Consider the following 22,748-nt stretch of genomic DNA (forward strand, 5'->3'; position numbering starts at 1 on the left):
ATGAATGCCATCACAATACAGACCCAGCACAACATAAATCCTGCCCCTTCACACAGTAATTGCTCAGGCTGCGTATAGGTATGCAATGGATAATTAATGCATGCCCCTGCAACTTCATTCAAATGCAGTGACACACCTGCACTTGCTTGACCATAGTCCCTCACCACCCACCAATGCCACTTTGTGTCAATCACTTCCAGGTAGGACTGTGTATACATTGCAATCGCATTCCCTATTTTAGTGACTAGTTTGCATATGCTCACTGACTAAGATGTATACGCAGAATGCAAGAATCATCTGACCGCAAGGTAGCACTTGTTTTACTTGTAGAATTAGGGCCACTGTTTGTATTCTAGTAATGGTAATTACAGTGAGCATCCCTTAAGCTGGAATGATGACAGTATCCCTTTTTTATTCATGTATTACTTTATCTTAAAGCAAAACATTGTTGGAGAAGCCCCAGAGAATATATTGCACAGAGCCGGCCCTAGCTAATTTGATGCCCTAGGCAAAATTTTGGCAGGTGCCCCCTAGCAGATATCAAGTCTCCCACCACCCCACTCCGCCCTGCAGTAATGATAAAAACCCTCAAAGCCAGGAGGAGAGGGCGGTGATGCGATTTCCGCTGAATCGCGTCATTGTGGCCCCGCCTCCTGCTTCACAATGCTGAAATTAACATTTCAAATGTGTGATGTCTCTATTTGTTTAATGTCACAGTACATACACATGCTCCATAATACACATACCGTGACACAGTACATACATATGTACCTTTAACTGAGAATAGGGAAATTCTTGGTGCTGGAGAAGCCTCTGAGAATGGGGACCAGATCAGTTCTTCCAGCAGTCCAACTGGACCAGGAAAAGTCATATCTGCAAAACCTCATGGCTCATTGTCCTGTAGCTGGCACTAAAGGCTCTGCACCTACCGTACCATACAGCACACATAGTGCACATTATTATTATAGCACATGACAGAGAGCCCTCCTCTGCACCCTGGCATAGGACTACTGTAATGTCAGCCATAGAAGTACAACAAACTGGGAATTCAGGCAGCTTTTGGAACATGGGACCTGATTCAGAGCCGGACGCTCTGACAGAGCGCTCGCTCTGAATCAGGGACAGTCTTTTTTTTTTTAGAACGGCCTCCTGGCCACTCGCACAGCTGTAGGTGACCACCTACAGCTTTAGCAAGCGGCCAGGAAGATGGTCGTGATGGTCAAGACCATTGCGACCATCGGGCTTGCGATGAGACCCTTGTGGTAGGGTCTCGTTGCCGCAAGCCCCAGAGAGATTTTGGCTCTAACAGAGCCGAAATCTCTCCCACTGACATCACTCATGATGGCAGTGGGACCACCCCAAATGGAGGCGTTCACATGGGAACACTTCCGTTTGGGCAGCCACTCCCCCGCAACGCCCACCAAAGTGGGCGAGCTGTCACTCAACATCGACAGCTCAACCACTTTGTTGCGATACCCAGCGCGACGCAGTGCCCATCGCTATCTGGGTCTTGCGCATGCGCATGACGGAGCCGGCTCCATCGTGCGCATGTGCAATGGCCCACCATCGACCAGGTTTCGAGGGCACAGCGCTTGTGACCAGGTCTGAATCAGGCCGATTGAGTATGTTTAGGTGAGTGTCCCTTCCTTGCAGAATTTTCTTTTCTCCCCCCTACCCATATATAAAGCTGTCACTGTCAATAAGATCTGACAGTTCTGCTACAATACATTTAACCCCCTCTGCACCCCCTTAGAGTACAGTTCTATTAAACCACCTTGCACTGTGTGGTCTTTCCAGACCGACATACATAACTGACCTCTGACATCCTGCACACAGCCTCCTATTCTCATACAGGACAATATAAGTTGTTACTGGTACCTGTATAATGTAAGTTGTTGCTGGTTGCAACAGCTGGTACAGTGACTGAAATGCATGCCCATTTCCCCAGGTAGTGAAGGGGTAAATGGGGGCAGTGGATACACTACATCACAAAAACAAAAGCAAAAGCAGTTTCCATACCAGTACTGCACTCCACTCACTGTTTAGTCGGGAAGCTGTAGCCAGACATTGCTGGGGGGCCAACTAGGGGGTTGCTGAAGAACAATGCACTTCCTTGTAAGTTGCATGAATCATGAAGAGTACAGAGAGGAGGAATTACCCTCAACACCCCCCTCCACTGGCCTGATCAGAGAGCTCAGCTCCTATCAATCTCTGCAGCAGTGGAGCAGAGCTGTGGAATGCCCCCAGGAATTCCAGATGCCCTAGGAATTTGCTTAGAATGCCTATGCCTAGGCTGGCTCTGATATTGCACTTACCATCTGCCCCCTTTATAGCTTTATGCCAGCCTCATTGATTCCTCCCTATTTAGTGGAAGGCTGGTCCCTTCATGCCATCCCACTTTTCCTGGGCACTGAAAGGTGGAGGAAAACATGAAACTTCAATCTTTTCCCAAAAGAAAAAAAACTAGGATCTGGTCCCCAAGTCGTACTCTTAGCCGGATATCCACGTGCTGTCATCACAGGGTCCTGCGCACCAAAGTAGGACACAGACCCCTTATGCCCAGTCTAACTCCAAAAAAAATACCCCAAAATAAATCTTTTACCAAAAATAAATAAAAGGAGTCTAATAAAACACATACTCAACCCCCGGCAAAAAATAAATCAATACATTTATAGGGTTACAATCAAAAATATATTTTACCTTTAAAAATCATGGTTCATCAGTTCTTGTTTCCTGGTCCTATTCTTCTTGGCTTGAGAATTGCATCCATTCCATTTCCATCCTCATCCAAAGCTCTCTGTTTTCTTCATGTATTTGCTGGACTCCACTGTACGTTGATGGCATTGCAACCTGTTCAGTTTGTAGTGGTTGATCTACTTCAGAGTATCTTCTTTAGATATCCTCCCTCAAAGCTGCAGTTGGTTAGCAATCAATCTTGTGTTTGTGTTGCCTTGATGCTACCACACTACCATATGGTTAAAGTGGCTGTCCATCTGTTGGAGATGACTAAAAAGCACATCAATCATTGCAGTCATTTGACCAAAGTACTGGCCTACCATTTCCCAACTGCATGAGTGATTTAGCTATATAGTTGAAATCTGGTTCATGATCTGCACCAGGCTGTTAAAATGTCATTCCATCCATTCCCGATCTTCTGTCCTTCATTCTCCTATCCATTCCCGATCTTCTCTTCTCCTTTTTTCAAACCATTCCCGATCTTCTCTTATTTTCTGTTCCATCCATTCACAATGCTCTATTATTGCAGTATTAATATAACAAATGTAAAATTATGTAACTAAATGTAAATATATTTTAAAAAAAAACTTCCAAAATCTTTTTTATGTACAATATTTTTGGTCCTTACTAATAATCTCTGTTTGAGGTGCATTTTCTTGAGTTTGGGGAGGATGGTCCTACAGATGGAGTAACTATGTTACTCTCTATTGTACTTTGTCCTCCTGCAATTGTACAACACTATTAAAATTTATATATATATATATATTTATAGAAACCATTTTTTACAAAACATTTATATTTTATATTGATTAATACAAAAAATAACCAATTTCAAAAATTAAAGTTTCTAAAGATTACATTATAACATTAGTATGTAGTGATTATGTTGATGTAAAACAGTACAATGAATGAAACTTAGACAGTCTTTGATTATTTTGAAACAGACATACCTGTGTCAACAAAACCTTGTATTGTGGTCATAGTCCTGGCTGCCGTTTCACCTACACAGGGACGGATTAAGGCGGGGGGTGACAAAAGCATTTGTCCCTGGGCCCCCACACCTGAAGGGACCCCACGCCCATTGGTGTTAATGTGAACCGGAGGAGACGGAACCAGTTCCGCCTCCTCCGGCCAACCTAACCCCGGCATGGCAGGGAGGCATTATTTGCCAGATGCCCACTGAGATTGTAACCAGCGGGCACCCGGCTCCCTCCCTGCAGTGTCATCTGTAGCCGGTGACTGGAGCTCATTCGTGAGCTCCGGCTTCTGGCTCACACAGTGCACTATGGGAGAGATGTCATGACATCTCTCCCATAGTGCAGAGGAGCAGCCGGGCGCAATGGATGTGGACAGCAGTGGGAGTGGGGCTTAAGGTAAGTGTTATCTTTTTTTTTTCTTTAAGTGCTATTGGCTTTTCTAATAGGGGCATTTATCAGGCGGGATTACTACTGGGGGCATTACTCAGGGGGGCATTACTACTGGGGGAATTACTATTGGGGGCTCTACTCTTGGGGGGCTTTACTACTTGAAGGCGGGGCATTACTGCTGGGGCACTACTACTGGGGCCACTACCACAAGGTGCATGGCTACTGGGGGCACAACTGCAGGGGTATTGCTACTGAGGGCATTTACACAGGGTACATTACTATTGGGCAAACACAGGGGACATGACTACTGGGGCCATTACTATTGGGGACACAACCACAGGGGGCATTACTACAGGGGGCATTACTAAGGGGGCATTACTAATGGGAGTATTGCATAGGGGCCCTACATAAGGGGCACCACTCCTGGGAGCACTGCATAAAGGGCACCACTACTGTGGGCTCTGCATATGGGGCTCTACCACTGTGGGCACTGACACTACTGGGGTCCCCATTGTGCATACCCCCAGTTTGTCACATTTAATAGGGGCCCCATATGTTTGTTGCCCAGGGGCACCCACAGACCTTAATCCGGCCCTGCACCTACAGTTTCTTCCTTGTCAGAAGGAACGGTTCTTTCTGTGTTTTATGCTTTACAATTACAACATATTAATGTTTTACCAATGTCATAAAATCATATTCTGTTATGAGTATTGATAACCCAAGAAAAATCACTAGTGGACTGTGTAGTATATGGACTAAATCAGATTCCCTTTATGTAATCAGCAGTTCTTTCAGAATACCACAATGAAGATTCAATTAATAAAAAAGTGGTGTACTCCACTCACTATGCAATAGGTGTTCTCAAGTATTTTAGGTTTAATTTAAACAAATGTGTGCTGAACTCACATACAGTCTAGATGTTCTATTTCCATAAGCCTTTTTCATTGATGAGACAGCTTTGTGATTTCACAAAAAATATTGTGGACATCCACCAGAGTTAATCATAAAAGTTAATTTAAAAAAAATGTTGCTGGGTGAAAGCACGAGTTCTGATACACTTTTACAATCTACAGAAAATAAGAAAACATTATTTTCCTGTCCCTTAGTTGAAGTCCAGTATATTTATCATGTACTAAGCTGTGAAAAGTTATACGCTGGAAAGTGATAAATGGCCAGCAACTCAACTGCTAACTGTCATGTTTCAGGCTTTGTTAAAAAAATGATAGTTAGGAGCTTATTGGCTGGTCATTTATCACTGTTCAGTTAATCACTTTCCAGAGCTTAGTACATATGGACCAAAGTGTTCAAGTGCACAGCTTCCCCGTTTTACAGTTAAATGATATCCACAAGTCTTTAATTCACAAAATGGTCTCAGCAATGAAAGATACTTTTTATGGGAATAGAACATCTGTCTCATTTTGGATGAACTAACCACAACGAAGATGAAAAGTGAATCATATCATGGAGTTTTGATATATTTATGTCCAATTTATACATATAACCAGAGTGCAATTTTCTTGATCTCGTGAATGAACTTTTAAAGACTTAATGTAATAAATGTTCCCCACTCCAATTAACTTATGTAGTTGGGGGTATGGTTGGATTTAGGCACTAAGGGACAGAGTTAGGTATAGTGTATGGTGAGTGTTAGGTTAACTTTACTTACTACAGTAGGTGATATTTTAGGCTCTAACACTAGGAAATGAGGGTTAGAGTAATGAGATTGTGAGGCATATATTATGGACCAAAATGTGTTGGAACGTTTGCATTGTAATTCTGACTGTATTTCAAGAACAACCATAATGGACAAAACACTCCTTTAAGTTTTATAGCTGAAAAATTTATTATAATCAATAATTATTCAATGTCTCTACTAAGTAAATACATTGTACATTTTGGTTAAACATGCATATCTGTGTCCAACATGGTTAATGCCGTGTATGTATTATGTGAAAAAATTGTTAAAGCAATGTAAATAACAATATTTTTTACCTTCCATTTCTGATGGAGTTGTAACATGTTTCTTTCATGTAATTTTTTCCTTCTTTGATGGTCTGGTTTTTTACTGCTCTGCTTTGGCGTTCCTATACAACAACCACAATAAAAATTGGACATTTGGTTTTGACAATTTCAAGTCTTAAACCTCACTACTTGTAAAAAAAGAAAAAAAACAACCAAATAATAATTATAAATGACATACATACATACATACATACATAGTGAGCTAGTGCCTGGAATTTCTTCCTCCCTGACCATATTGAAGTGTGTCTGTATCTTATTTTCCCATTCTTTCTCAAGGTCATTTCCATATTGGATTTCGGTATTAGTTGTCATTTTACAGTCACAAAGCCTCTTCTTGCATTTTCCGGGTGTGTGTTCTGTTTTACCAACTGAAGAAACGGCTTGCAAAAATTTTTTCCAATGTTTAATCTTTGAATTTGTGGTGCATGTTTTTTGCCTGCGAACCAAAAAGCAGAGATGTGTGAAGAATTACCTGGTCTATGAGGGTCTCCGTTTGCCTTGCGCTGAAATTCGGGGCTCTCTGCCTTGACCCTTTATCTTCTGACTCATCTTCATCATGTGACATGTTGACAGTCTCCATTGTTAAGGTGTCTTGGTTTCCTTCTTCTTGACCGATCCTCCTCTGGTCACGATCAGTTTCTTCTTGTGTCCTTACCACCTCGCACATGTTTGAAATAGCTATTAAAAATGTAAAAAAAAAATATTTATATTTAAAAAACTTACTTCAAAAAGAACAAAAAAATAAATTACTATTCAAACAATTTCAAAAATAAACATACACATTTATAAAGCATAAAGGCCTTAAACAAGGTAAATCAGGTTGTGTACTAGATCACGGAAAACATAATGCTAGTGCTCTGGATCACAGACCAGGAATACTCAGTGACATCCCACACATCTAAAGTTAATTATCAAATCCCCTTATACTAACCTTACATCAATAAGTAACCCTTCACTTCACCCTACCCCACAAAAGTAAACAATATAATTTGACATAACCAAACTGTAGCCACAGTTATACTGGTGGCAACATTCAGGCTCCATAAAGGTGAGCATTGGTATGATGTAATCCTGATACAAAATTACATCCTGTTAAAGATAAATATATTTATATCCCTTAAAAGCAATGAAAAAATAATGCAATATCAAAATTTAAATATTTGAAACAAACTAAACATATTATTTTAATTTTTTTCAAACTTTAAAATGTTGAACATATAAAGATGTTTACTACACTAATTACTTAATGCATTTATACAGGTCATGTTTTAAGGATATCCATGGTTTCACTACTTGTCTAAGTAAAATATTACTTATCAAATTCTTCATTATGTATTCTCTTTAAACTAGGACTGTTAGATTGGTTTGAGGATTGAGGACTTCTTTCAAACTGATGGCACCCTGACCTTTAGTATTATAACTACATTCCATTTCAAATATATACATTCATCCATTTATAAATGTATATCTCTCCCATGTTAACAGGCATGCATCTGTGCAGTACACGTGTTTTGCAGGTGATAAAAGTGTATTAAGATTTATTGTTGTGCCAAAATATAAATTTTTTACTTTTATAATTAAAAAAATATATAAAAAAAATTGTTGTCTGTGTGCAGTGGTGATGGTGTGCAGTGTGTTGTGTAGTGCTGTGAGAAGTGACAGACACAGAATGCTGGGGCCAAATCATTTATTGAGAGGCAAAATGCTGCTTCGATATGGTCCATAGGGGTGGAAAGTGGTTGAGTGGGGTGGAAGAATTGGGATCTGGTGGGAGAGGTGTGATGGGCTGGGCCTCCGGTGGGAAGGTAGGTCGACCCTTTCAGGGGGCTCCTTGCCATGTGGTTCTTGACCAGCACATTGTCCCTGCTGGACCTATGGTCTACAGTTTTCAGGAGCCATCTGAGAGAGTGAGGTCTGTGGTAGGAAGTTTGTGTCTACGGTGTCCCGCTCGGTGGTAATGAGATGCAGTGTCTCTACTACTTAGGTGTACCTACCGGTAGGTTGGTCATGTGGTGAATGTTGTGGCCGGGTGGTGGACGTGGGTTCATACCCTTCTTTGTCTTTGTCTTGCCTTTGTCTGCTGGTTCTGTTGCTGGAATCCAGGTGTGGCAGAGTTGTAGGAGGCAAGGTTGGATTCAGAGGTGGGTGCAGTGTCCGCACTGCACCTGGATCCAATGGAGTGGTAGCTCACTGATAGTGAGTGGCTGGAGGTCAGGTGGTGAGTGACCCTCCTCTTAGGTCACTCAAATTAGGTTTAAGGTGCAGGGGGGATGTTAGGTTTGGTCAACCCCAGTGGGGGGGGGACTTTGGGTCAGACACCACCCCTGGAGTTTTAGGGTTAGGCACCCCTAAGGGATAGTTAGAGTTAGAGGGGTGGAGGGTTAGGGTACGGAACAGCCAGCATCGGGATCTCCTCTTGTCTGGCTTTGAACCGGTGGCTTCACAGCCGTCTGCAGTAGTGGGGTGGGCAAGGTTTAGGAAACCAGAGGGGGAGGGGTTAGGATCACAATCATTGTGACTAACCCTGTATGTACAGCTGCTAGGGTTATCCATCTAGAATATGGAGGATATGCATGGTTTAGTGGTTTAGAGACTGGAAGATCACAGCTATCGTTAGCCATCTACAACATGCTGGAAATATATATTTAGATGCCTATTTTAAGTCCCCATGGGGATTTAGTTGTTGTAAAATAGACCGGCGACATCTCGGTTGCAGGTTTATTATCTACATTCCACTCATACACAGACTTGTGTGTACTGTACAGTAGGTATAAAACAGGGATCATAAGTCAGGGGTTTTGTAATTAAACACAACCAAATTATAAAAAATCATACTGATTTACCTATATCTTGCATTACTTATTTAATCCCAGAAAAAGATGGTGGCTACAGTAATAAAATATAACGTTTCTTTTTTTAATCAAAAAAAAATTGGAGTATGATTGAGATTTGACATATAATCATAATAAATAAGTATTAAAATATAAATATATATTTTAAACTAAGTGTACATTTTATTAAAAAAAGGCAAAGCAGTAGTAAAGTCAAAAGTCATTAATTTATTATTTATTCCTTAGGCAATATTCTGTAAAGTGCAACTTCCATAATATTTAGATTTTAAAGTGGAAAAATTAGGTTCTAATCACATTATGAAAGAAAATAAACAATCTAAGAACTCAAGCATAACACAGGTAAACTTTTACTTAACATATGCAGAAAAGTGCGGAAGATTTATTCTATACTTTAGCATTAAAAAAATTATTTAAGGTTTCAAATTGTGAGCAATGCCTCTTAGAAATGTCATTGTGTCCACTGTATGTCTATTGCGGATGCAATTCTGCAATGCTCTTTCTGTAGTGACATTTTCTTTAAATGGGGGGGTTGGACACATTGGCTACAACTCTTTCACATTGAATGATTGCATTGCACTGTTCTTTGATTAGATGGGTAATCACATTATAAATTCCCACGTTTTGTGTCCTAGAATAGTGTTCCAGCGGCGCTGCCAACCTTCTAATTTATTCTGCGTTCTGGGTATACCTAGGTCATTATTTACTGCTACCGACCAAATTGAGGGGGGATAAATTGGAGGGATTCTGGCTGAGTTGCTCCTCATTCCTGTTCGTGTTTTGCCAAGTACATAATTTCCTTAAAGTATTGAAGTGCTGGTTGAGCATTAGCAGGCATCTGAAGTTTTAATTCAATGAAGGCAGTTGGGATTTCACTTTCTGTCAAGAAAGCAAGTGCTTGTAAATGTCTCATTTGTAATGAAAAATCAGGGTCTGACCCATATTGTTCTGCTAGTCCGACACCCTGTATGCTTTTCCAAATATTTTTGGACAAGTGGAAAAGACAGCATTTGTGTACACTGCTCCCAAACTCATTCTTACCTGCATTAATGGCACCCAATTCAAAGTCAGTCATGATATATTGTGATGCCAGTTGGATTTAAGTTTCATCTGCAAAATCCTACAAATCCAAAAAAAATTGCTTGCAGCAGTCCAGGGTTTGCTAGAAAGTAGAGAAGAAAATATGTGTAGTGCTTAGTGGCGCTCAAAGATGAATAAGTCAAAAAGTAAAATAATTTATTACATATAAATTACATCCACAAATATAGAACTCCCGGGAATATATGGTTCTTATATTAATGAAATAGAAAATGTAAGTTATAAAAATATATGAAAACATACTAAAATAAAAAATAAAGAAAAATAAAAGAAAACATGAATAAATCCATAAAAAGACAATGCTTGAACTGAATGAGCTAAATGGAGTGGTACAGTCTTAGGTATTACTTAATACTCCAAGGTGTTTTGAGAATAATTGAATGACACAATGTTGCCTTATATAATAGAAAATTCCAATGTAGACAATGTAGCAGAGTCTCTAATATCAATCCGAGAGCCTGTATCTCAAATTCAGGCTCTGACTTTAGATTCCAATTTAAAGAATTGTATATAGCTGTAACAGTAATGTATAAAAAACAGTCTCTGGACTCTAGTCCACTTGGTTTAAATATTGAGATATACTAATATATCACAATATACACAACTCAGAGCTCAGTAAAAATCCAGAGTCCACACTTAATCTTTATCCATAAATGCCAAAAAGTGTGTGTGCCAACGGTGATCAGGAAATGATCCGGATACCTCACACTGTCATCAATAACTTACTGGGAGCTGCAGACTCACATCCAGTGTGAGAGCAGATGGATGTACTGCTCTGAGATGATCTGTGCCAGTAACCAGAGCCAATAGTGCCGCTGACAGGCATGCACCTGCTTCTTAAAAAAAGCTATCTCATACAGAGAAACGCATTGAAAGCACAGGTGCTATCCTGCTGCTCTGTGCTATTACTGCTTAACTATCCTGACTGCCCTCTGGATAGACTGTTCACATCCGGGACCTTCCAGCATGTAGCCTCCCATCCCCTTGGGAGCTTATCCAGCTCAGCCCGCTCACCTTCCTGCTTATTGTGCTGTCAGCCACCTTTGAGTGAGGCTCTGTTATTTAGCGGGAGGACCAACTGGTATACATCCGGTGTCAGCGGCACTATTGGCTCCGGTTACCGGCACAGAGCATCTCAGAGCAGTACATTCATCTGCTCTCACACTGGATGCGAGTCTGCAGCTCCCCAGTAAGTTATTGATGACAGCGTGAGGTATCCAGATCATTTCCCGATTACCGCTGGCACACACACTTTTTGGCATTTATGGATAAAGATTAAGTGTGGACTCTGGATTTTTACTGAGCTCTGACTTGTGAATATATCTCAATATTTAAACCAAGTGGAAAAGAGTCCAGAGACTGTTTTTTATACATTGCTGTTACAGCTATATACAATACATTAAATTGGAATCTAAAGTCTGAGGCTGAATTTGAGATACAGGCTCTCGGATTGATATTAGAGACTATGCTACATTGTCTACATTGGAATTTTCTATAATATAAGGCATCATTGTGTCATTCAAGTATTCTCAAAACACCATGGAGTATTAAGTAATACGTAAGACTGTGCCACTCCAATTGGCTCATTCAGTTCAAGCATTGTCTTTTTAAGGATTTGTTCGTGTTTTCTTTTTAATTTTTTTTTATTTTAGTATTTTTTCATATATTTTTATAACTTACATTTTCTATCATTCATATGTTTACTATTTAATTAATATAAGATTCATTACTCCTGGGTGTTCTATATTTGTGGATGTCATTTTATATGTAATAAATAATCTTACTTTTTGATTTATTCATCTTGTGTATTTTTGAGCACCACTAAGCACTACACATATTTTCTTCTCAATTTTTATGTGTGGAGTTTGGCATTCTTCATGTGTTTTGTGCTGGTTGGCTGCTAGAGATACCTGATTATTAACAAAGACAGATGTCCCATTTAACGCAAGGTTATTTGATCTCCCTTTGCTGGAAAGTAAATTATATACCAAAAGTAGTAATCTTTGGGAGGACTCATCTGTCCCAACCATGGCATGAATAGTATATACAGATCTGCCCAGCTATTTTGTTGCTCATGGTGTGGCGTGAGTCGCGCCATGGACTTGTGGCATGGCATGCAGGCCTCTGAGTCGTGCCATGGACTTGTGGAATACCGTGGTATTCTTCAGCGAAGGATATGCTACGGCATGTAATACAGTGCTTAACCACTGGGTGGCGAGTGCTCCACTTTTGTAATTGTATGTAATATAGTGCTTAACCGCTGGGTGGCGAGTGCTCAACTGTACTGAATGCCTTGTACAGAATGCCATACTGTTAAACTTACAGTAAATTGGGTGGATATCACATTCACAGCATTTTCATGTACGCACAACCCATACTGTATTTTTAATGTCGCATAATATACATATACAGTATATAGTACTGTACCGTACTGTACGTAACATCTTATAACAGGATGCAAATCACTGCACATACTGTATTGTACATACGGTACGGTTCAGTAACTCAATAGTAGAGAAGTTGCCGGAGTTGTTGTCACGGTATAACCGATACTATAGATTAATGAGATGCACGCACAGCTTTCACTGATATGGGATGCATTACAGTATGACATTTTTTATTTTTTTTTTAATTAAAAAACATCAGCGGGAGGAGTGCACAAGGATGAGGCCACTCTCTGTGGTTCACTGTAGCTGTCGTGTGGGCTAGTGGTTAGGTGATCACTTTGGTAGAATTATGGTCCCGGGTTCGATCCCTGGAAAAGAATATACCGTACCGTACATTTTTTTTTGTCACTATCTGCTCTGGACACTATAGTGAAACTACTGTACTTTAGTAATACTGTAGTGTTGATGTTTAAAAGGCTGCTTAAAAGTAAGACATTACAAACAGATTGTGTGTTTCAATAGTGCAAAACTTTCGTCAATGTCGGCGCTTTCGTCAATGGGATTTCATGCGCATGCCCAGTGGAGGGTTTACAATGGGATCTGTAGTGCCCAGAGAGGGCTCTGTATTTCACTGAATAGTGATTTCATACTGTGGCTATGGTGGCTGTCAGCCATATGCTGTCTAGAATGTGAGACAGGGCTCTGCATGGCAAACTGTTCGCCCAAAAAAATGCAAAACGCAAACATGCGACAACGCATATGTGGTCTCAGCCTTGTGCACTATGGCTACGTCCCTTGGACTGTGTCTTAGAGTGGTTTCCGTCTGTGATAGAGCGCTCTGTGTTCAAAGCTGACTGTGCGTTTGAAGCGCAAAATAGCATTGCATCGCAAACTTATGACATTGGTGATGCTGCTCCAACCTTGCACACTAAGTACGGTAGTAGTGGGATCTGTATGAGAGAGAGCTCTCTGTATTACATGGTTGGTGCTATGGTGGCTGTCTGCCATCTGCGATGGATTAGAAATGGAGGGGGGTACAATGGGATCTGTGGTGCCAAGCCATACACCATGTAGCGCTATGCTATCACTGAGCATGCGCAGTTGGCTGTATTACTGCAGTCGGTACAGTATTGTACTCTATTCTGTTACATTTCCATCTCTGGTGGGTGCATGCCCAGTTGAAGGGTTGCAATGGGATTTCTGGCACATGCCCAGTGGGCCGAGAGTCATACACAGTGCATCAGGTCCCTTCCCCCAAAGCAAGCAAAGAGCCTCACATTACCATAATAAAGGAAGCCTTGTTAATCCATTTACTGTAAGCAGTCAGCTCTGCCCTAGTGTCCTGAAAATGCTACGAATTGTCACCATTGCCAAGGACACATCCCCCCGTCTGCTAGGACAACTAGTGTGCCACTATGAATGTGCCTGTACTGAATATTCAAAACTGACGGTGCCGTACAATTTAGCACCACAGAATATTGATTTCATAACTGCAGAATCTGCTAGTGAATCTACTGTCTAGAATGTGAGACAGGGCTCTGCATCACAAACTGTGCGCCCAAAAAACGCAAAACGCAACATGCGTTGTCGGTATCAGCCTTGTACACTATGGCTACGTCATAGTGTTTTCCATCTGTGATAGAGCGCTCTGTGTTCAAAGCTGACTGTGCGTTTGAAGCGCAAAATAGCCCACACTACTTTGCCACTATGGTTATGACTACATTACAGTGCACCACAGACGCCTGCCATAACAAGAGAATTAGTGTCGACGTGCGTCATGCATCATGCGATGTACGACGTGCATCACTTGCTAGTCAAAATGGCTTCTATGAGGGCAAGACGCTACTCGTCCTGCGAGCTCTTTGTGTTGGTTAAGTAGCGGGACCAAGCGTTCGCCACTAACCAAGACAAAGAGCTCGCCTACAGAGCTGCGAGCAATGAAATCTATCTCCTATATGGCGTTCGGCGCAGAGTTCGCTCACTGCAGCGCAGGTGGAGTGACCTGCTTCGGAGGGACATGCCTCGCCTAGAGCGAATTCGGAGGCGAATAATTCGAAGTAAGTACAGCATTGCTGTATAATCACATGAATTACAGTATACTGTACAATAACAAATACAGTACAATGCATGACTCTGACATACTCTACATTACTGTACACTGCACTGTAGGGTGTTGGATAGTACAGTATCTGACGATGACTGACAGTTGTTAACACATACTGACATGACTGGCAGACATTTGATTGACAGGCTGATTAAATCTACAGTACTGTACATGGATTAAAGGGTTACACACTATTGGTTGACATGGCTTGTTTGATTAATAAATTAATAACAAAAGGCAAGTTGATTGATCCACCATTCTAATGTCTGTCGACCAAATCTATGTTAACTTACAGAACTGTACACACTATTTGTCTGTGCTGGGCCTGCCCCCTTTAAGTCTGACATTATTACTGTACATAATGGACAGATTCAGGGGTCTCCAATCAGCTCCCAACTGTCATCTCACAGGCTGTGTTTGAAAAATGAAATTTGGGAGCTGATTGGCTGGTATCTTATCACTTCTCACTCAGTGCCCCATTTACAAATGAAGGGAAATACCAGGGGGAATTGTCATTTGGTATCACTGTGATACAAACGAAAATTCTACTGGTACTGTATTTATTAATACCGTACTTACCCCTCCGGCGAGGTCTCGCAAAGTCCTCAGCGGGGTCCTCCGCTGGGTTCGGGCTCTAGTGTCATGCGCATGTGCCATCTTGTACAGCTCGTGGGGTGGCGACAGTGCCACCCACATAGCCTATGTGTAACGTTGCACAACTTGTCATACAGTACTTTACTGGACTGTATATTTTTTTATATACAGTACAGTACCATACTGTTTTATTTTGGCCCCAATGCCTGCTTCACAGACTACAGTAGTTTATGTACTACAGTATACTGTATTGGTTTGTATTTTAATCAATAGCTAATTCCCTAAGGCCATCTACCTTAATGACGACATGTATTTTTCCCCACAGGGCGAGCAGCACACCACCAGAGTAAGTATTGTCCTATAGTACTGTATTAACTGTTTATTGTACCAAAAAGTATGTACAGTACCGAGCAGTAATTATTCTAGTACACTTTTTACTAAGTACAGTACTGTGACTGAATATTTTTTTTTTACTTACCTGTAGGTCACCGGACATGAATTCCATTGAAATGGTCTGGGCCCAATTGAAGAGGTTCATCAGGTCTGATGTGAAACCAACAACAAAACAGGAACTTTTGGATGGGATAATGAAGTTTTGGAGAACAGTATTGACACGTGCCCAGTGTAACAATTATATTGATCATCTCCATAGAGTCTTACCAGTTGTCATAGAAAGAAACAGTCAAGCAACTGCTATGTAGCTTATACTGTACTGTATATAATTAGTAATGTGGAGGAGGGGTTTAACTTCCTCTTTTCAGTTTGTGATCTAGACTGCTAAGTACTGTACACTGTGTCCATACTGTATGTACAGTATTGTGGTTGTGCTTTCTGTCCCTACATTATACAGTATTCTCCTAATTTATTTTATAAGCTCTTTATCTACAATAACTTTCCCTTACTGTACCTTATGTAGTGTACTTCATACTTTTCCTCTTTTCCTTACACCTACTTTTACTGTACATTGCCTCCTGTTCCAAGGCACACATTGGCATCGTCACCGATTGTGCTGCAGCTGCCAGTTTCTGCTACTGCGCTTGATGTTGCCATTTGTAATGCAGATGTTTCAAGTTTTCAGGTTCCTTTAGTTCATATATAGTACAGTAGTAGTGGCTGCTTCAACATCCACATCCATAGTTGCAGACATACAGTACTGTACAGTAGTGGGTGCACTGTGCATTGAGAGACAGGCTTCTACTGTACATCTACTGTATGGTTGGAGCGGCGGTCCCTTCGACATCAGGATAAGGTGAGAAAAGCATTTTTGATAATGTTAGTGCTCTGTTATTGTATTCAGACAGCTGGTGTTCACCTCCATCTGGGGCACCCAAATACTGTCTTGTTTCATGTATTTTTTTTTTATAGTTATATTATGGGCTATGGGCCTAGGGGCACAGCTTACAGTATTTCACCACCAGGCTTAATTATAATACAAATTAGTTATTAATAAAATTGTTAGTCTGGTTAGTTAGGGCATATATTAATGTGGAGAAGTGGATTAGTGTGACACTGTTAGAGCAGGGAAGGGCCCTGCATGGCGTATTCTCTCTCCTACAGTACAGGGTGTGTGGGATCAAGCAGGATGAAGAATAAGAGCATCTCCGGTGAGAACCTGTGTGTCTGTCTTTTACTGTCTGTTTGTCTCTGCCTATCCTCCTTTCTTCAGGGCGTACAGTGGACCTTACACTCTGATGCACAGTAGAGTCTGCACCTGGTATAGGTGAAACTCTGCATCTGAGGCCAAAAGTGCCAATGATGATTTTAACTTAAAAGCCTAAACTTTTTGTGTAGTCCTCGGTCCAGTAGGGCGTATCAGTCGGCATTGAGGAAGGACTGTTCTCACGTCATCTCTTTCCTCCTACTGTAGGTACTGTACAGTAGTCTTGTCCGTGTCCAGCTTGGAACTCCAGGACATGCCAGCGGCAGAAGAAAGAAGCGTGTGACAGTAGAGGACTACAGGGGTGGAAAGCTAAAGAAGTCCCCCCCTCTGTAAAGCATGTTACTGTAGGTTAAATAAAAATTGTAATTCATTTATACAATTGGTGTTTGTACTGTATGTAATTCAGTCTTTAAGTGCACCTGAGACCCAACACGTGCATCTGTCATTAAATAGGTACTGTACAAAAAGTCAATAACACACAGATGCAGGGGTGTATGGTCCTATTGGCCAGGATTGCACTCACCAGGGGCATGCCGGCCGATGGGGGTTGCCGCCCACAGTCATATACTGTACAATATCCCTGTTGCCCATCAGAGTGATTTCACAGCTGCCCGGCACTTACAGTAGAATACAGTACAGTACACATACAGTACTGTATACACTGAGGGACGTTTCAATTTAGGGGTAGTCTATTTACTTTTTTTAGCCGGTCTGGTATTTTCACTCCAAGGGGTCTATTTACTGTACTAAGCAGTGTTAGGAGACAGTGAGAAGTGATAAAAAAGTGATAAGGTGTCAGTCAATCAGCTCCCAACTGTCATTTTTCAAACACAGCCTGTGAGATGACAGTTGGGAGAACATTGGTTGGCACTTTTTCACCCATTGGAGCAAAAACACGTGATTGGCTAAAAAAAGTTTCAGAGATTACGTCATTTCGCCAGGCATAAAATTATCACTGTATTCAATTTGAAAGCTTTTCTGCCTACCGTAGGTGGGAGGTCAATGCAATGTACAGTAAGACAGTACTGTATGTTAAAAAGTTTTGCCTACTGTATGAATAGCAGGCGGAAAAATTTGGTGAATTGGGGTGCAATGTTGCGGGAAGCCTTCAATGTCCCCAAAAGTTACTGTAAACTGCGTAACTTTTTTTTTTTTTTAAGTCAGAACACACTAAAAATTAACTTTCATTTTGGGGGGTGGAAAAAATTGGGGGGGAAAAAGTGAAACTTGTAGGGGTAAATTTACTAAGATGGGAGTTCTATTTAAGAAGTTAGTGTACTGTATGTTGCCAATAGCATCCAATCAGATTCTACTGTACTTAGCATTTATCTACAGTAGAACCTTCTAGAAGATACTGTACAGTAATACCTGGAATCAGATTGGTTGCAATGGGCAACATCACTTCTTAATAGCACTACCATTTTAGTACATTTACCGCCTAATATATAAAATGTACTGAGTTTAGTAAGGGTTGGATAACAATACTGAACAAAAGTAGTGAAGACTTTAAAAAAAAAAAGCGCTACATGGGTATACAGTAGATCTGGGCATGCGCCAGAGATACGATGACATACAGTATTGTAGGAAACACTCAAGCCAGGTGCAACCTTGGTATTGCAGGCAGCTGTAGTGTAATGGTAAATAATCAAACCAATACATTACGCTGCCTGTACAACCCTTTTGCAGGTTCGAAGATTGAAAGGTTACACTTTTTATTTTCTATTATTACCAAGGTTAGACTTTTTTGTCAAAGTACTGTGGCATAGAAATACCAGAATTTCTGGATAATGTATTAGTGAAGATTTAAAACAAAATAAAATTACCGTATACAGTATGTACTTTAAAGGTCTCGAACCAGCGGGACAAGAAAATGGTAGATGCAGTAGGGCTAGGCATTAGCCCCCTAGACTACTCCATCTACTGTACTGTAGTTCCTAGAGTCAGGGAATCACTACAATGTCTACCGTATTGTACTTACAACTACAGTTGTAAGTACCGTATAATACAGACAACTGGGCATGCGCAGTGCTATGAGACTCAATACGCCACAGTGTAGCGCGCAACTAGCAATGCAGTATACTGTATGGCATACCGTATGGAGCAACAAACTACAGTACTGTAGCTGGGCACATCTACAGTACAATAGATTGATTTTTGTAAGGGTTGGATTACAAGACTGAACTACAGTACTATAGTGAACATTAAAAAAATAAATTAAATTATCAAGGTCTCGAACATAAGGATAGAAGTGTAAGCAATGCGGATCACCTAAGCCCTTGCACACAAGTCTCTCCTAGTCCTCTACAGTACTTTATGTGACATCTACAGTACCATACGATGAAGTACTCAGGCGTCTGTAGCGTAGAGGTAAGAAATCGAACTTCTACATTGCAGACATCTGTACAACCAGGGTTCGAAACCAGGAAGCTTAAACTTTTTTTTCATTATTATTAGACAGTCAAGGTTACACTTTTTATTTTTAATATTATTATTACACAGTCAGTGTAATAATAATAACACACTTTCACTGTGTGTGAATCATGACCCGCTACTGTACAGTATGATATTCCATACTGTACGCAATGGTGTACAGTACATAGCCATAGTGCTAAAAGGGTATGGCTATGGCGCAGCACCACTGGCAATGCATTGCAACCCCGCCACCGGGCATGCGCCAGAGATCCTATTTGTACCGTAACCCAACAGAACTGGCTATAAGTTACCACAACGCAAACTGTGCTGACATTGATGCAATTTTGCGGTTTAAACGCGGAGTCAGTTTGTACTATAGAGACCCCTCTCTTATACACAGTCAACTATCAGTTACTAAACATATTAAATTACTAAAGTTTCCAAGTCTAGGACAGCATTTTCATTGACGCAAGTTTGCACTCTGCATCTGCCCTACAAACTGCTGTTAGTCCACTACTGTAGCACCTTATGTACTGTAGTAATGAATTTACTATTGTGTATACTGTGTGGTACTGTAAGTCTCGGACAGTGCAGAATGGCACTAGTGTGAAAATTCAACAGTACTGTTAGCAATACAGACAACTGGGCATGCGCCATAAAATAGCGCTACTTAATGTATGGCTTGGCTTCTCTGGACATGCGGCACACATTCCATTGTGATTAAAACCCGACCACTGGGCACGCGCAGACATTGACGCAATTTTGCGATTTAAACGCGCAGTCAGTTTGATATACAGAAACCAGTCTCTTTAACAGGGCCCATTGCCACTTGATGGTCATAATAAATCACTATAATGTCCACGTTCATGTCAGCACCGGCATTGACGCAAGTTTGCGTTCTAAGGTACTGTACTGTATGTACAATAATAAAAATCCTAGTTTTGCTGTTTGACTCCCGAAGCACTGGGCAGACATGCGCTCCACATGTACTGTATTGAATACTGAATATTTTAAGTGAAGATTTTAAAAATTAATAAAAAAACATACTGTATTTTCAAGGTCTCGAACCCACAGAACAAGAAGAGGGGAGAAGCAGTGAGACTAGGCATTAGAACGCTAGGCCACACGCTTCACCCATTACTAGAGTTCTGTAGTTTGTAAAGTCTAATGTCTAAGTCTGGGACAGTGCCGACAGTATTTGCATTTGCGCAAACACAGAATGATTTCAACCGCACAGTCAGTGGATAATACAGAGCTTAATGATTTCAAACTGGATTACATATTCTTCTACCGCTTTATTATACCGTACATTCCTGATTCCATGTGGAAAACGCTGTAATACTGTATAGTGTACCGAATCACCGCTTCTGTCAAACAATCATCGGCCGGTGATACAGAACATACCGTACGGTACATTGGAAATCACACGCATGCGCTATTTACTGTAGTTTAGGAAAAGTGACACCTGGTGGGCAAAATGTTGTATTACACGTAATGAAATCACACGCATGCGCTATGTAGTTTAGGAAACGTGACACGTGGTGGGCAAAATGTTGTATTACACGTAATGAAATCATACGCATGCGCTATGTAGTTTAGGAAAAGTAACATCTGGTGGGCAAAATGTTGTATTACACGTAATGACTTTTTTCACTACTAAACTTTCTTTGTGGTGCGACTCATGGCGTGGTGTGTGGAGCGCAATGCGTGGCGTGAGAGATAGCGCTGTGATGCCACGCTATAGCTGGGCACATCAATAATTGACATAAAAGAGTGGGGCAGGTTTTTAAAGTCCCATCCATAATCCAGTATGGTGCCTTTTGAAATTTAATTAAGTTATCTACTGTACAAAACAATAATATTCTGTTACCAGCAAAACAGCGCCATCAATTTCTCTTAAGTTTTGGGGCACATTTATATCTGTCAAAGATTGGGCTTCTATAGGTATATCCTCTCGTCTGACCCTTTTTATAACTTGCCTCAAAGCATCTCGATTAGGCATGGCAATAGCACTGGTAGTTGACATTTCTATGGTGACGTTCTGAATTCTTTCTACAGGAGATTCTGTTGTACATCTTGCCCTTTGTTTCAGAGCCGCTCTGGTGATTAATACATCAGTCTGAATGGCACGAGGACGATGTTTGTGCTCTCCATGTGAACGCACTGCAGGTTCTCCAAAACCAATGGTACTGGCATATGACAAACACTAGCCACTTCTTTTCTCCACACAATTTCAATTAGAAATGTCACTTCTCATCTTGTTTTTAGCAAACATTGTCCATGTATGTTGAACAACATACCTCCCTTTTGTGAAGGAACAAGCTTGCAGGAGGGTTGCTGTTGTTGTTGTTCCATTTTTAGGTCGTTCAATTCCTTTGACCAAATCCAAAGCAAAATTTTCTAGTTTGGACTATTTGTGCTGAAAGGCATGGTATTTATAGGTAGGCTGTAACTGACAAAATTATTCATAATCACATGCTCTAGAATTTAAATTCTATTGGATTTTATTCAAGTCCCTCCATCTGGGTTCAGGCTAAATATCGCAATAACAGTAGAGTGCTGGACAGGATCTTTGGGGCAGTATATTAGCTACATCCATGCCATGCATAAAATGAATATAAAAAAAACACTCACCCTATTGTCTAACCCTCTACCTGATACTGCTAAGCCATCATTCGGTTTAAGGTCATTTAAAAAATAAAAAAGTTTATACTTAATATATGTTATATTTCAATTGGTTAATGCATATTAAACAATAAAGCTATTTATATAGATATATTCCTAGTGGGATGTAACTAATACACCAGTGGAAAAGATTCCACTGGTCTGTGATGTAGCTAATACACCCTGGTGGATAAGATTCTGCTGGTCTATATCCTGACGCCTACAACATAAAGCTGGAATTAAGTTATGGGTCTAAATTCAGACACCTATCTTTAGCTAGACACCAAAATCCAGAATACCAGCATCCTTAACAGAAGTAAAAGAAGAAGTAGCCGCATGGGGGGATGGTAAGATAGGCACCCCTCTTGTAGGCTTAGGATACATATCCCGTATATATACAGCATGTGTATGTATATTACAGGAAGCAAACATGTTTAAAAACGTTGATTGAAAAAAAAATAAACAAAAAAAGCGTATATAGTTAGGTATGAAAATTGAATTTTGTTAATATACCGAGAATCCAAATAGAGAATGTTATCCACCTAACTTGCCCTTGTATGACCATTGTAGATTGGACAGCCTGCAAGGGATTGACGGCCGGATATTATCATATGTTTGGGCATCTAACTTTCCGTCTAATAAGGGACGGCTATTTTTATTTTTAGAAGGGCTATGAAGGCGGACTCGTGCATTAGCCTAGGGTTAGCCGTCTACATTGCCGTCTCTTACATGGCGGATCTGAACAGTTATTACGGGACTTAGTGACTCCAATGACTGATGTCACTTCTTGGTTGGCTTTTGTCAGTATTGTGACAATGAAGGGAAGTTGTTTACTTGTCGGTAGAGATGTATGCC

The sequence above is a fragment of the Taudactylus pleione genome, unplaced genomic scaffold, assembly GCF_031769625.1.
Source record: "Taudactylus pleione unplaced genomic scaffold, aTauple2 ptg000564l, whole genome shotgun sequence".
Taxonomy (NCBI): Eukaryota; Metazoa; Chordata; class Amphibia; order Anura; family Myobatrachidae; genus Taudactylus; species Taudactylus pleione.